The sequence below is a fragment of the Nerophis lumbriciformis genome, linkage group LG27, assembly GCF_033978685.3.
Source record: "Nerophis lumbriciformis linkage group LG27, RoL_Nlum_v2.1, whole genome shotgun sequence".
In the NCBI taxonomy this organism is placed as follows: domain Eukaryota; kingdom Metazoa; phylum Chordata; class Actinopteri; order Syngnathiformes; family Syngnathidae; genus Nerophis; species Nerophis lumbriciformis.
The window spans coordinates 27,087,549-27,100,230 of record NC_084574.2 but is presented as its reverse complement, the minus strand read 5'-3'; the positions used below and the strand labels follow the sequence as shown (position 1 = coordinate 27,100,230).

Genomic DNA, 12,682 nt, shown 5'->3' with positions numbered 1-12,682 from the left:
TTCTGCGTTTTTGGGTCTGGCATTCTGCATCTTCCTTTTCACAATACCCCACAGATTTTCTATGGGGCTAAGGTCAGGGGAGTTGGCGGGCCAATTTAGAACAGAAATACCATGGTCCGTAAACCAGGCACGGGTAGATTTTGCGCTGTGTGCAGGCGCCAAGTCCTGTTGGAACTTGAAATCTCCATCTCCATAGAGCAGGTCAGCAGCAGGAAGCATGAAGTGCTCTAAAACTTACTGGTAGACGGCTGCGTTGACCCTGGATCTCAGGAAACAGAGTGGACCGACACCAGCAGATTACATGGCACCCCAAACCATCACCCAACCATGCAAATTTTGCATTTCCTTTGGAAATCGAGGTCCCACAGTCTGGAGGAAGACAGGAGAGGCACAGGATCCACGTTGCCTGAAGTCTAGTGTAAAGTTTCCACCATCAGTGATGGTTTGGGGTGCCATGTCATCTGCTGGTGTCGGTCCACTCTGTTTCCTGAGATCCAGGGTCAACGCAGCCGTCTACCAGCAAGTTTTAGAGCACTTCATGCTTCCTGCTGCTGACCTGCTCTATGGAGATGGAGATTTCAAGTTCCAACAGGACTTGGCGCCTGCACACAGCGCAAAATCTACCCGTGCCTGGTTTACGGACCATGGTATTTCTGTTCTAAATTGGCCCGCCAACTCCCCTGACCTTAGCCCCATAGAAAATCTTTGGGGTATTGTGAAAAGGAAGATGCAGAATGCCAGACCCAAAAACGCAGAAGAGTTGAAGGCCACTATCAGAGTAACCTGGGCTCTCATAACACCTGAGCAGTGCCAGAAACTCATCGACTCCATGCCACGCCGCATTAACGCAGTAATTGAGGCAAAAGGAGCTCCAACCAAGTATTGAGTATTGTACATGCTCATATTTTTCATTTTCATACTTTTCAGTTGGCCAACATTTCTAAAAATCCCTTTTTTGTATTAGCCTTAAGTAATATTCTAATTTTGTGACACACGGAATTTTGGATTTTCATTTGTTGCCACTTCAAATCATCAAAATTAAATGAAATAAACATTTGAATGCATCAGTCTGTGTGCAATGAATAAATATAATGTACAAGTTACACCTTTTGAATGCAATTACTGAAATAAATCAAGTTTTTCAAAATATTCTAATTTACTGGCTTTTACCTGTATATACTTTTGCAGGCATTTTTCAAGAACAAGAAAGAACAAGAAACAAGAAAGTTTGATCATATTACGCCTATACTGGCTCACCTGCACTGGCTTCCTGTGCACTTAAGATGTGACTTTAAGGTTTTACTACTTACGTATAAAATACTACACGGTCTAGCTCCAGCCTATCTTGCCGATTGTATTGTACCATATGTCCCGGCAAAAAATCTGCGTTCAAAGAACTCCGGCTTATTAGTGATTACCAGAGCCCAAAAAAAGTCTGCGGGCTATAGAGCGTTTTCTATTCGGGCTCCAGTACTATGGAATGCCCTCCCGGTAACAATTAGAGATGCTACCTCAGTAGAAGCATTTAAGTCCCATCTTAAAACTCATTTGTATACTCTAGCCTTTAAATAGACCCCCCTTTTAGACCAGTTGATCTGCCTTGGGGAGGGCACAGGTTCGGTGGCCATGGATGAAGTGCTGGCTGTCCAGAGTCGGGACCCGGGGTGGACCGCTCGCCTGTGCATCGGTTGGGAACATCTCTGCGCTGCTGACTCGTCTCCGCTCGGGATGGTTTCCTGCTGGCCCCACTATGGACTGGACTCTTACTATTATGTTGGATCCGCTATGGACTGGACTCTCACAATATTATGTCAGACCCACTCGACATCCATTGCATTCGGTCTCCCCTAGAGGGGGTGGGGGTTACCCACATATGCGGTCCTCTCCAAGGTTTCTCATAGTCATTCACATCGACGTCCCACTGGGGTGAGTTTTTCCTTGCCCTTATGTGCGCTCTGTACCGAGGATGTCGTTGAGGCTTGTGCAGCCCTTTGAGACACTTGTGATTTAGGGCTATATAAATAAACATTGATTGATTGATTGATTGAATTACTTTTCATCCAGACAACTACAGAATTTCCTATTGAAAAATAATTTGTAAGAATTGAAGCACTCATATGAGGGGCCGTTAGGGACATTATTCAGAATTACTTCTTACATACACGACTGAAATGCTCTCACACAAACAACTGAAATCTTTTTCTTTTATACACACTACTGAAACACTCTTATAAACACTACTGAAATGCTCTTACATACACAACTGAAATGCTCTCACATAAACAACTGAAATCTTTTTCTTTTATACACACTACTGAAACCCTCTTATAAACACTACTGAAACACTCTTATAAACACTACTAAAACGCTCTTATAAACACTACTGAAATGCTCTTACATACACTACTGAAACACTCTTATAAACACTACTGAAACACTCTTACATACACTACTGAAACACTCTTATAAACACTACTGAAATGCTTTTACATACACTACTGAAATGCTCTTACATACACTACTGAAACCCTATTATAAACACTACTGAAACACTATTATAAACACTACTGAAACACTCTTATAAACACTACTGAAACGCTCTTATAAACACTACTGAAACACTCTTACATAAACTACTGAAACACTCTTATAAACACTACTGAAACACTCTTATAAACACTACTGAAACACTCTTATAAACACTACTGAAACGCTCTTATAAACACTACTGAAACACTCTTACATAAACTACTGAAACACTCTTATAACACTACTGAAACACTCTTACTTACACTACTGAAACACTCTTATAAACACTACTGAAACACTCTTACATACACTACTGAAACACTCTTATAAACACTACTGAAACACTCTTATAAACACTACTGAAACACTCTTATAAACACTACTAAAACGCTCTTATAAACACTACTGAAATGCTCTTACATACACTACTGAAACACTCTTATAAACACTACTGAAATGCTTTTACATACACTACTGAAATGCTCTTACATACACTACTGAAACACTATTATAAACACTACTGAAACACTATTATAAACACTACTGAAACACTCTTATAAACACTACTGAAACGCTCTTATAAACACTACTGAAACACTCTTACATAAACTACTGAAACACTCTTATAAACACTACTGAAACACTCTTATAAACACTACTGAAACACTCTTATAAACACTACTGAAACGCTCTTATAAACACTACTGAAACACTCTTACATAAACTACTGAAACACTCTTATAAACACTACTGAAACACTCTTACTTACACTACTGAAACACTCTTATAAACACTACTGAAACACTCTTACATACACTACTGAAACACTCTTATAAACACTACTGAAACACTCTTATAAACACTACTGAAACACTCTTATAAACACTACTGAAATGTTTTTGTCTCACGCACACACACTTGGAATTATTTTTCACTTGTATGTATAAACGGATTTCACCTGTGTGTGTGTGTGCTTTTTACACGTGCGTGTGAGAGACAACAATTTCAGTAGTATGTGTGCAAAGATTTCAGTTATATGTATGAGCGAATCTTACCTGTGTGTATGCAAGCATCTTACTAGTGTGTGTGAGCGATGTTGCATTCCGGTTCCGGTCACCAATAATCCCCGCCCCTTTCCAGACAGTTTTTTTTTTATTTTTTAAAGCCAAGTTGTGGACAAAATGTCTGCGGACAAGTAGCTTAACCGAGGTGGGAGCTCCACTTCATAATTTGAGGGCTTCAGCGGAGAATATAAGAACACTTTCAATGCAACAAGGGTCGGACTGCCGCCGTGCAGGACGCGGCACCTGAGCGGCCACACAGGTGCCTTTCTCCTCCCGACAGCCAAGCAGCCTGAAGCAAATGTTACCTTGCGAGTTTACACTGCAGCATCATCAAGTGCAACGTTTCAGTTCATGGACATCGAAGCAAGAGGAGGAAAAGGTAATTAGACATTATTTATTTCTAAATGATTGTAGAATCACACGAAATGTAAGGCGACATGGCATTGTAGTGCGCTACAATGGTAACATGTCGAAATGTGAGTCACGTCGTGGTACGTCAGTAGCTGATCAAATACTAATGATAATGGCTTACATTTATTTAGCGCTTTTCTATCGACTTGATAAGGGGTCCCCAAACTACGGCCCGCGGGCCGGTTACTGCTTGCCAAAGTCCAACATCCGGTTCGCTGGAGAAAAAAAATATTGTATTATTATTTTCAATCTGTCTTTTCTAATCTATATTTTGGTGTCCCCTAGCCGCTCAGGCTAATCATATTGTCTAAAAATGCATTTCTCTGTATGACTTATATCGTCTTAGCTGTTTTCATGTGATCTGATTGTTACATTCTTATTTCAGAGTCACCACGCAGCTGCATGACCATTTCAACAAAGACGGAATAAACAACCTCTGGATTCATGGAACTTCTCTGCACACAAATATATTAATTGGAATATTCAATAAATTTCACATAGAAACATTGTGATTATTATTTTCAACAGTGTGTTGAAAACAACCTTTTTTGGCTCAGAAAGGTTCCTTATGTCTTATTATTCATATGCTTTCAATACTTGTCGGTGTGTAATTCCAGACATAGATGTAAACATTAATGAGACAACAATGAACATTTTTCAACAAGTGAACCCACTTGAAAATGATGGCAACTATGGAATAGACATTTTCACTTCAATTCTGCACTTTATTCAGTGAACATGGGAATTATAAGGTTTGTTAAAATGTTTTCTTCACTTGTGCAGTGTATTCTGCAAATTAACATTTTGTTTAAACATTTTGTAAAAAATAAATAAATAAGGAACCTGTTATACGGACCTGTATGAAGTTGCCCACTTTGAGTGTTTCAGTAGTGTGTATAAAAGAAAAAGATTTCAGTTGTTTGTGTGAGAGCATTTCAGTAGTGTATGTAAGAGGTAATTCTGAATAATGTCCCTAACGGCCCCTCATACACTCAGCCCACAATATGCATGACATGTCCTGGGATCAACCTTGATATTTACAATAACAACAGCCCAAAGACACATTGGGAAAATATCACATCTACGTTTTTAACTGCAGTGGAGGATGCAGGGAAGGGTAAACTGAACACCACTAATGCTATTTTTGGCAGTGGAAACATAACAGAGCACATCCTGCTGGACACAGTTTGTCTTATATGTCAATATTGTGTCACCGTACGTATTTACCCTCAAATGCATTGAGTTATTCCCCCTCGCCGCTGCTGGTGTGTGCTCGCTGTCGGGGCCGGCAGTTAACTTTTCCGCCCGATAATTGGGAAAATTGGACCGCTTCGATTTGTTTGCGTTGATACAAGTCAGCGTGTGTTCCAGTGTCTCTGTGCAGCCACCTGTGGTGCGGGGGGCCTCGCAGGGGGACTACAGGCCATGCAGAAAGTGACAAACACCATTTTGGCAAATGTGTTTGCATTGTGTTTTTGATGGGATCAGTAAAAACTCTAATCAATGAAGTGACTCCCAGCAATATGTCCTCATGAGTCCATGCTATGCATCATCTTCGTCTTGCTTAGTGAGCAGAGATGGATGAAAGCTATTATAATTGATGTATGAGATTAATGCCCGAGATCAAAGTTAACAAGATCTTCCCACCCCTCTATTACACGATCTCTCGTCTCTTTCCATCACGCTTAGTTTTCTTCGAGGTTTCCCGTTCATTTCCGTTATCCGACCATCCATTCACCCATCCATCCATTTTCTGCACCACGTATCGTGCTCCTTGCTCAGGGTAATCTTTTCAGCCCTATGCCAGCCATTTGTGTGCATAGTTTTGTGGCTTGATGCAGGGCTTCAGGTTGGTGCTTCATGTTGATACTTTATAAGTATTATATTATACACTATGTTGCCAAAAGTATTTGACCACCTGCCTTGACTCACATATGAACTTGAAGTGCCATCCCATTCCTAACCCATAGGGTTCAATAGGATGTCGGTCCACCTTTTGCAGCTATTACAGCTTCAACTCTTCTGGGAAGGCTGTCCACAAGGTTGTGGAGTGTGTTTATAGGAATTTACCACCATTCTTCCAAAAGCACATTGGTGAGGTCACGCACTGATGTTGGTCGAGAAGGCCTGGCTCTCAGTCTCCGTTCTAATTCATACCAAAGGTGTTGTTGGGGTACAGGTCAGGACTCTGTGCAGGCCAGTCAAGTTCATCCACACCAGACTCTGTCATCCATGTCTTTATGGACCTTGCTTTGTGCACTGGTGCACAGTCATGTTGGAAGAGGAAGGGGCCCGCTCCAAACTGTTCCTACAAGGTTAGGAGCATGGAATTATCCAAAATGTTTTTGCATCCTGCAGCCGTCACTGTTCCTTTCACTGAAACCCACACCATAATTCCTCCTCCACCAAATTTCACACTCGGCACTATGCAGTCCGAAATGTACTGTTCTCCTGACAACCTCCAAACCCAGATTGGTCCATCAGATTGCCAGATGGAAAAGCGTGATTCATCACTCCAGAGAAGGCGCTCCACTGCTCTAAAGTCCAGTGGCAACATGCTTTACACCACTGCATCCCACGCTTTGCATTGGACTTGGTGATGTATGGCTTAGATGCAGCAGCTCAGCCATGGAAACCCATTCCATGAGGCTCTCTGCGTACTGTACGTGGGCTAATTGGAAGGTCACTTGAAGTTTGGAACTCTGTAGCAACTGACTGTGCAAAAAGTATTTGCACTATGCGCTTCAGCATCCGCTGACCCCGCTCTGTCAGTTTACGTGGCCTACCATTTGGGGGCTGAGTTGCTGTTGTTCCCAAACTCTTCCATTTTCTTATAATAAAGACGACAGTTGACTTTGGAATATTTAGGAGCGAGGAAATTTCACGACTGGATTTGTTGCAGAGGTAGCGTCCTATGAAAGTTCCACGCTGGAAATCACTGAGCTCCTGAGAGCGGCCCATTCTTTCACAAATGTTTGTAGAAACAGTCTCCATGCCTAAGTGCTTGATTTTATACACCTGTGGGCGGGCCAAGAGATTAGGACACCTGATTCTGATCATTTGGATGGGTGGCCGAATACTTTTGGCAAAATAGTGTATCTAGAGGGAGCTATAGCTATTCTAGCGCTTGTATTTATTTTTTTCACTGTGCTGATGAGCTATGCCCACTTTTATTATAATGGTTGTCCACACATTTTTTTTAATTTTTTTATTACTTTATTTACCTATGATACTGTACCGAGTCTTTGATTTATTTTGTCCAATTTTCCATTTTGTCTATTTGTGCACTTTCATTTTTTAAGTTTTTCTTGATTTATTATGGGGATGTCAAACATCCCGGATCAGGCCCACGAACAGGTTCAATCCGGCCCGTGAGATGAGTTTGCTAAGTGTAAAATTGAGCTGCATTTTTAAATTAAAAAACTGCTGTTCTAAAAGTGTCCATTGGATGTCGCCATAGCAATTCTGTTAGGCAAGCAAATAGTTTATTTTGGGGCAAGCAAGTATACCAAGCAAGAGGTACAAGGTAAAGCGGAACTGCGACTCTTCACCTTCGACCCAATGTAAAACAAATAGGAGTAAAATAAACAACTGGTAACCACACACATTGATATAGTTATGTGAAAATGATTTTTTTCTGTGCAAATTTCAAGAAAGTCAACAATGGAAATGACAAATGAGGTAGTTGATACATAGAAGCGCTTTTATTCATGCTTCATTTTGTTTTTGTTCAATCATAAATGGGCCTTTTTTTCCCCTTAAAATTATGTATGCACTAATTGAGTGTCCGCCCTGAGATCGGTAGGTTGTCAGTTCAAACCCCGGCCGAGTCATACCAAAGACTATAAAAATGGGACTCATTACTCAGCATCAAAGGTTGGAATTGGGGGTTAAATCACCAAAAATGATTTCCGGGCGTGGCCACCGCTGCTGCCCACTGCTCCCCTCACCTCCCAGAGGGTGAACAAGGGGATGGGTCAAATGCAGAGGAGAAAGTTCACCACACCTAGTGTGTGTGACTATCTTTGGCACTTTTAAATTTAACTTAACGAAAACAACATGAAGTGGTGGTCGTTGTATTTTTAAGTTATCATGCCATTATTTTACCCGTCCGGCCCACGTGGGCAGGGCCGGCCCGTGGCATAGGCCGTATAGGCAAATGCTAAGGGCGCCGTCCATCAGGGGGCGCCACGCCAGTGCCACAAATGTTGGAGAAAAAAAAAAAAGAAAAAAAAATTGGTACTATTATTTCTAAATACAAAAAATAATCCCACGTTAATTAAAATGCAAAGTAAAGCCTATTTAATAGAAATATTATTTGTTACAACATTACGACCCCCCCCTCCCGCGCACGGTGCGCCCCCTCCCTTCCCGTATCATGACTCTTTTTGGACGTCACCACATCAAAAAATCAACACAAGATGTCAAAACGGCCAAAACTGTCAGGTGCCCAAGGAAGAAAAAAGAGAAAAGAAGAGGAGGAGAAACGAGAAAAAGACAGAGGTAGCAGGTAGGTAACGTTAGCCTACATGAAATTATTTGTCTGTTACAGAATGTGATAGTAACCTGGCTTTTTAGCATTAAGCTAATGTTACATGATTCGGCAATTGCTAATCAATAAATAGCTAGTTCTGTTTTAACGTCGGGTTAATATTGTGGAGTGGGCTAAATTGTTATGGAAAATAATAATGTAACGTTAGGTAATTACAGTACTCCCACCTTACATTCCTCAGGGACATTTGTATTAGATCTTTTAAGCAGGTGTTTTTTGTTTACATTGTTATTGCCTTCTGGTTAGCTAATGTTTGCCCTGCAGGTAATAGTCACTTGTCCACCCCTTTATATATTAGGTATAGTTGTAAGTAAAAAAAAAAGGTCAAAGACAAAGCTATTCGGTTTCTTGTGAGTATATACATTTCACTGACGATGTGGGGGGGCACCACCTAAAATCTTGCCTAGGGCGCCAGATTGGTTAGGGCCGGGCCTGCACGTGGGAATAGATTTTCCTCCATGCGGCCCCTGAGCTAAAATTAGTTTGACACCCCTGATTTCAGTGCATCACTTCCTGTTAAAAAATTGCACACTGATGAAGACCTTGTCGAAACCGGTCTGTGTTTGACAAAAATATAGTGTCAAGGTTGCTGTAAGTGCGCACCTTACGCACCCCTTAATCCTGGGTAGGCGCGGCCGGACGGCTTCCCAGCCTGAGTCTGGCGGTGGAGGTATGTGGAGGGGGGCGTGGGGCTGCGGGCCTGCTGCGGAGCGGGGTGTGCCAGGGTCACCTGCATACTTGCCAACCTTGAGACCTCCGATTTCGAGAGGTTGGGGGCGGGGCGTGGTTGGGGGTGTGGTTAAGAGGGGAGGAGTATATTTACAGCTAGAATTCACCAAGTCAAGTATTTCATATATATATATATATATATATATATATATATATATATATATATATATATATATATATATATATATATATATATATACATACAAGAAATACTTGACTTTCAGTGAATTCTAGCTATAAATATATATTTATTTTATATATATATATATATATATATATATATATATATATATATATATATATATATATATATATATATATATTTTTATAAAATAAATACTTGAATTTCAGTGTTCATTTATTTACACATATACACACACATAACACTCATCTACTCATTGTTGAGTTAAGGGTTGAATTGTCCATCCTTGTTCTATTCTCTGTCACTATTTTTCTAACCATGCTGAACACCCTCTCTGATGATGCATTGCTGTGTGGCACGCACAAAAGTGCTTTCATCAAATGTACTAGATGGCAGTATTGTCCTGTTTAAGAGTGTCACAACATTGCTGTTTACGGCAGACCAACTGCTTTACGGTAGACGACTGCTGTTGTTGTGTGTTGTTGCCGCGCTGGGAGGATGTTAATGAAACTGCCTAACAATAAACCCACATAAGAAACCAAGAACTCGCCCTCCATCATTCTACAGTTATAACGTGATTGGGCAGGTACGCTGTTTATATTGTGGGAAAGCGGACCCAGGTCCGCATGGACCTGAGTCCGCCTGAATTTTGGGAGATTTTCGGGAGAAAATGTGTCCCGGGAGGTTTTCGGGAGAGGCGCTGAATTTCGGGAGTCTCCCGGAAAATCCGGGAGGGTTGGCAATTATGGTCACCTGTCACCTGTCAGCTTTGAAACAGAGCTGACAGGTGATTAGATTGCCTAGCTGGGGCTTGTTATCTAATCACCTGTCGCCTTTATTAGCAGCAGCCGGGCAGAGACACGTTGTTGGGAGTTGGAGTTGCTGGTGAGCAGACGCATGGACACACACACACTGGACAGACACGTTAAAGAGACTGGAAAGTCGCAGAGCAGGGTGCTGTTGCTGTGTGTGAGCAAAATAAAACAATTGTCAAACCTGACTACCGGGCCTACAAGAGGATCTGTCGTGATCAGGGGAACCCACGGGAGGGCAACTTCCACAATACCTCGTTGGAGGATGAAGAGAGAAGGATGGCTGCTTGTACTTGAACGTTTTGTGAATCATGACATTTTTTTATATTAAATGACACACACTGTGTGTGGTCATTTTTAAATGAACACATTGTAGACAAGTATTTTAAAACTGAGTCCAAACTAGCGTTGTACGGTTATAACGGTGCTGGTATATAACGATACTCAGTTTGAAAAGTACCGGTTCCCGGGCATGACGGCGCGTTGTCGTCCTGTTGTGTCATTGCTGGTTTTGCGAGCAGAGGAGCATGTTCGGCAGCGCACAATCACGGAGTACTTACAAGCAGACACAGTGTGTAGACAGAAAAGGAAGAACAGATGCATTTTGGCCTAAAAACTAACGATAAAGGTGAAGTTCTGACACTGAAACGCCCTCAGGAAGAGGTGCTCCATTTTACAGTCGGCAGTGCTTTAGCTACTTCTAAATCACTAATCCTCGCCTCCATGGCATTGAATAAAGTGAGTTTCTTCCAAGTATCATCCCTGCAGGACGAGGAATAGCTAAACATGCTTCACTACACACCGTAATAATAATAATAATAGATTTGATTTATATAGCTCTTTTCTAGACACTCAAAGCGCTTCACAGAGAAGTGAGAACACATCATTCATTCACACCTGGTGGTGGTGGTAAGCTACTTTCGTAGCCACAGCTGCCCTGGGGTAGACTGACGGAAGCGTGGCTGCCAGTGTGCGCCTACGACCCCTCCGACCACCACCTATCATTCATCATTCATTCACCGGTATGAGCGGCACGGGGGCCAAGGGTGAAGTGTCCTGCCCATGGACACAACGGCAGCGATTTGGATGGTAAGAGGTGGGGAGCGAACCTGCAACCCGCAGGTTTCTGGCACGGCCGCTCTACCCACTACGCCATGCCGCCCCTAAACATGCTTCACTACACACCGTAGGAGGATACGATAGCTAACCACTAACAGAAAGCTAGCACCCTGAATGTAAACAAATGCCATTGGTGGATCTACACCTGCCATCCACTGTAATGATACCAAGTACAGGAGCGTATCTAGTTGATACTACTATGATTACATCTATATTTTTTTATCGTCACAAAATCTTTTTTCCTTTTTTTTATTATGTTTATAAACTCAGGAAATATGTCCCTGGACACATGAGGACTTTGAATATGACCAACGTATGATCCTGTAACGACTTGGTATCAGATTGATACCCAAATGTGTGGTATCATCCAAAACTATTGTAAAGTATCAAACAACAGAAAAATAATATTTTAACAGAAGTTTAGATAGAACATGTTAAAAGAGAAAGTAAGCAAATATTAACAGTAAATGAACTAGTGGGTTGATAATCAATTTTTACAGCTTGTCCTTCATAATTTTGACGGACGAAATAGAATGGAAAATGACACAATATGTTACTGCATACGTCAGCAGACTAAATTAGGAGCCTTTGTTTGCTTACTTACTATAATAAAAGACAAGTTGTCTAGTATGTTCATTATTTTATTTAAGGACAAACTTGTTCTGTGATTGCAATAAGAAACATATGGTAGAAAATGGATGGATGGATGTTTGATGTACCCTAAGATTTTTTGTTATAATAAAGCCAATAATGCAATTTTTTTGTGGTCCCCCTTGTTTAGAAAAGTACAGAAAAGTTTCGAAATACATTTTGGTACTGGTACTAAAATATTGGTATCGGGACAACACTAATCCAAACCTGCTCTATATGAAAAGTGCCTTCAGATAATGTCTATTGGGTGCTGACTGAATATACAGCTGAATAGAATCCACACAGCATGGATGGACCGCTATCACAACCAAACATTCTTCCTCTCACTTCTCATTTAACCACGTGAAAAATGTGCAAGGCAACATTGAAAAGATAACTTGTTGGCTCAGCTCGAGTGATAGAATACAGATCTATTATACGATAATTGGATTTGTCTTTTTCTTTGCAGAAATTCAGGTTGAGATGCTTGCATTGTGAAAGTGTGTTTGCAGGTGTGTTGTATCTCTTATCATTAGGGTGGGAAGGACTATTTATCTCAACTGTGCTGTCTGGCAAATATAGCAAAACGTGTGAGAAAATCAGGTCCTTGACGGGCACAGGAAGTCCAAAACTCCACACTGAGTCACCACTGGCTACTGCGGATACACCCAAATATATAAAAAGTACAAACCTA

The 12,682-nt window shown here is 41.3% G+C and overlaps 1 long non-coding RNA gene across 1 annotated transcript; it reads left to right on the top strand.

Annotated features, from left to right (window-relative positions):
• The first annotated feature begins 3,886 nt into the window (after positions 1–3,886).
• On the top strand, positions 3,887–4,508 carry LOC133624336 (uncharacterized). Its single transcript, XR_009817989.2, has 2 exons — positions 3,887–3,972; positions 4,390–4,508. It is a non-coding gene; the product is annotated as an uncharacterized lncRNA (long non-coding RNA).
• The last annotated feature ends 8,174 nt before the right edge of the window (positions 4,509–12,682 follow it).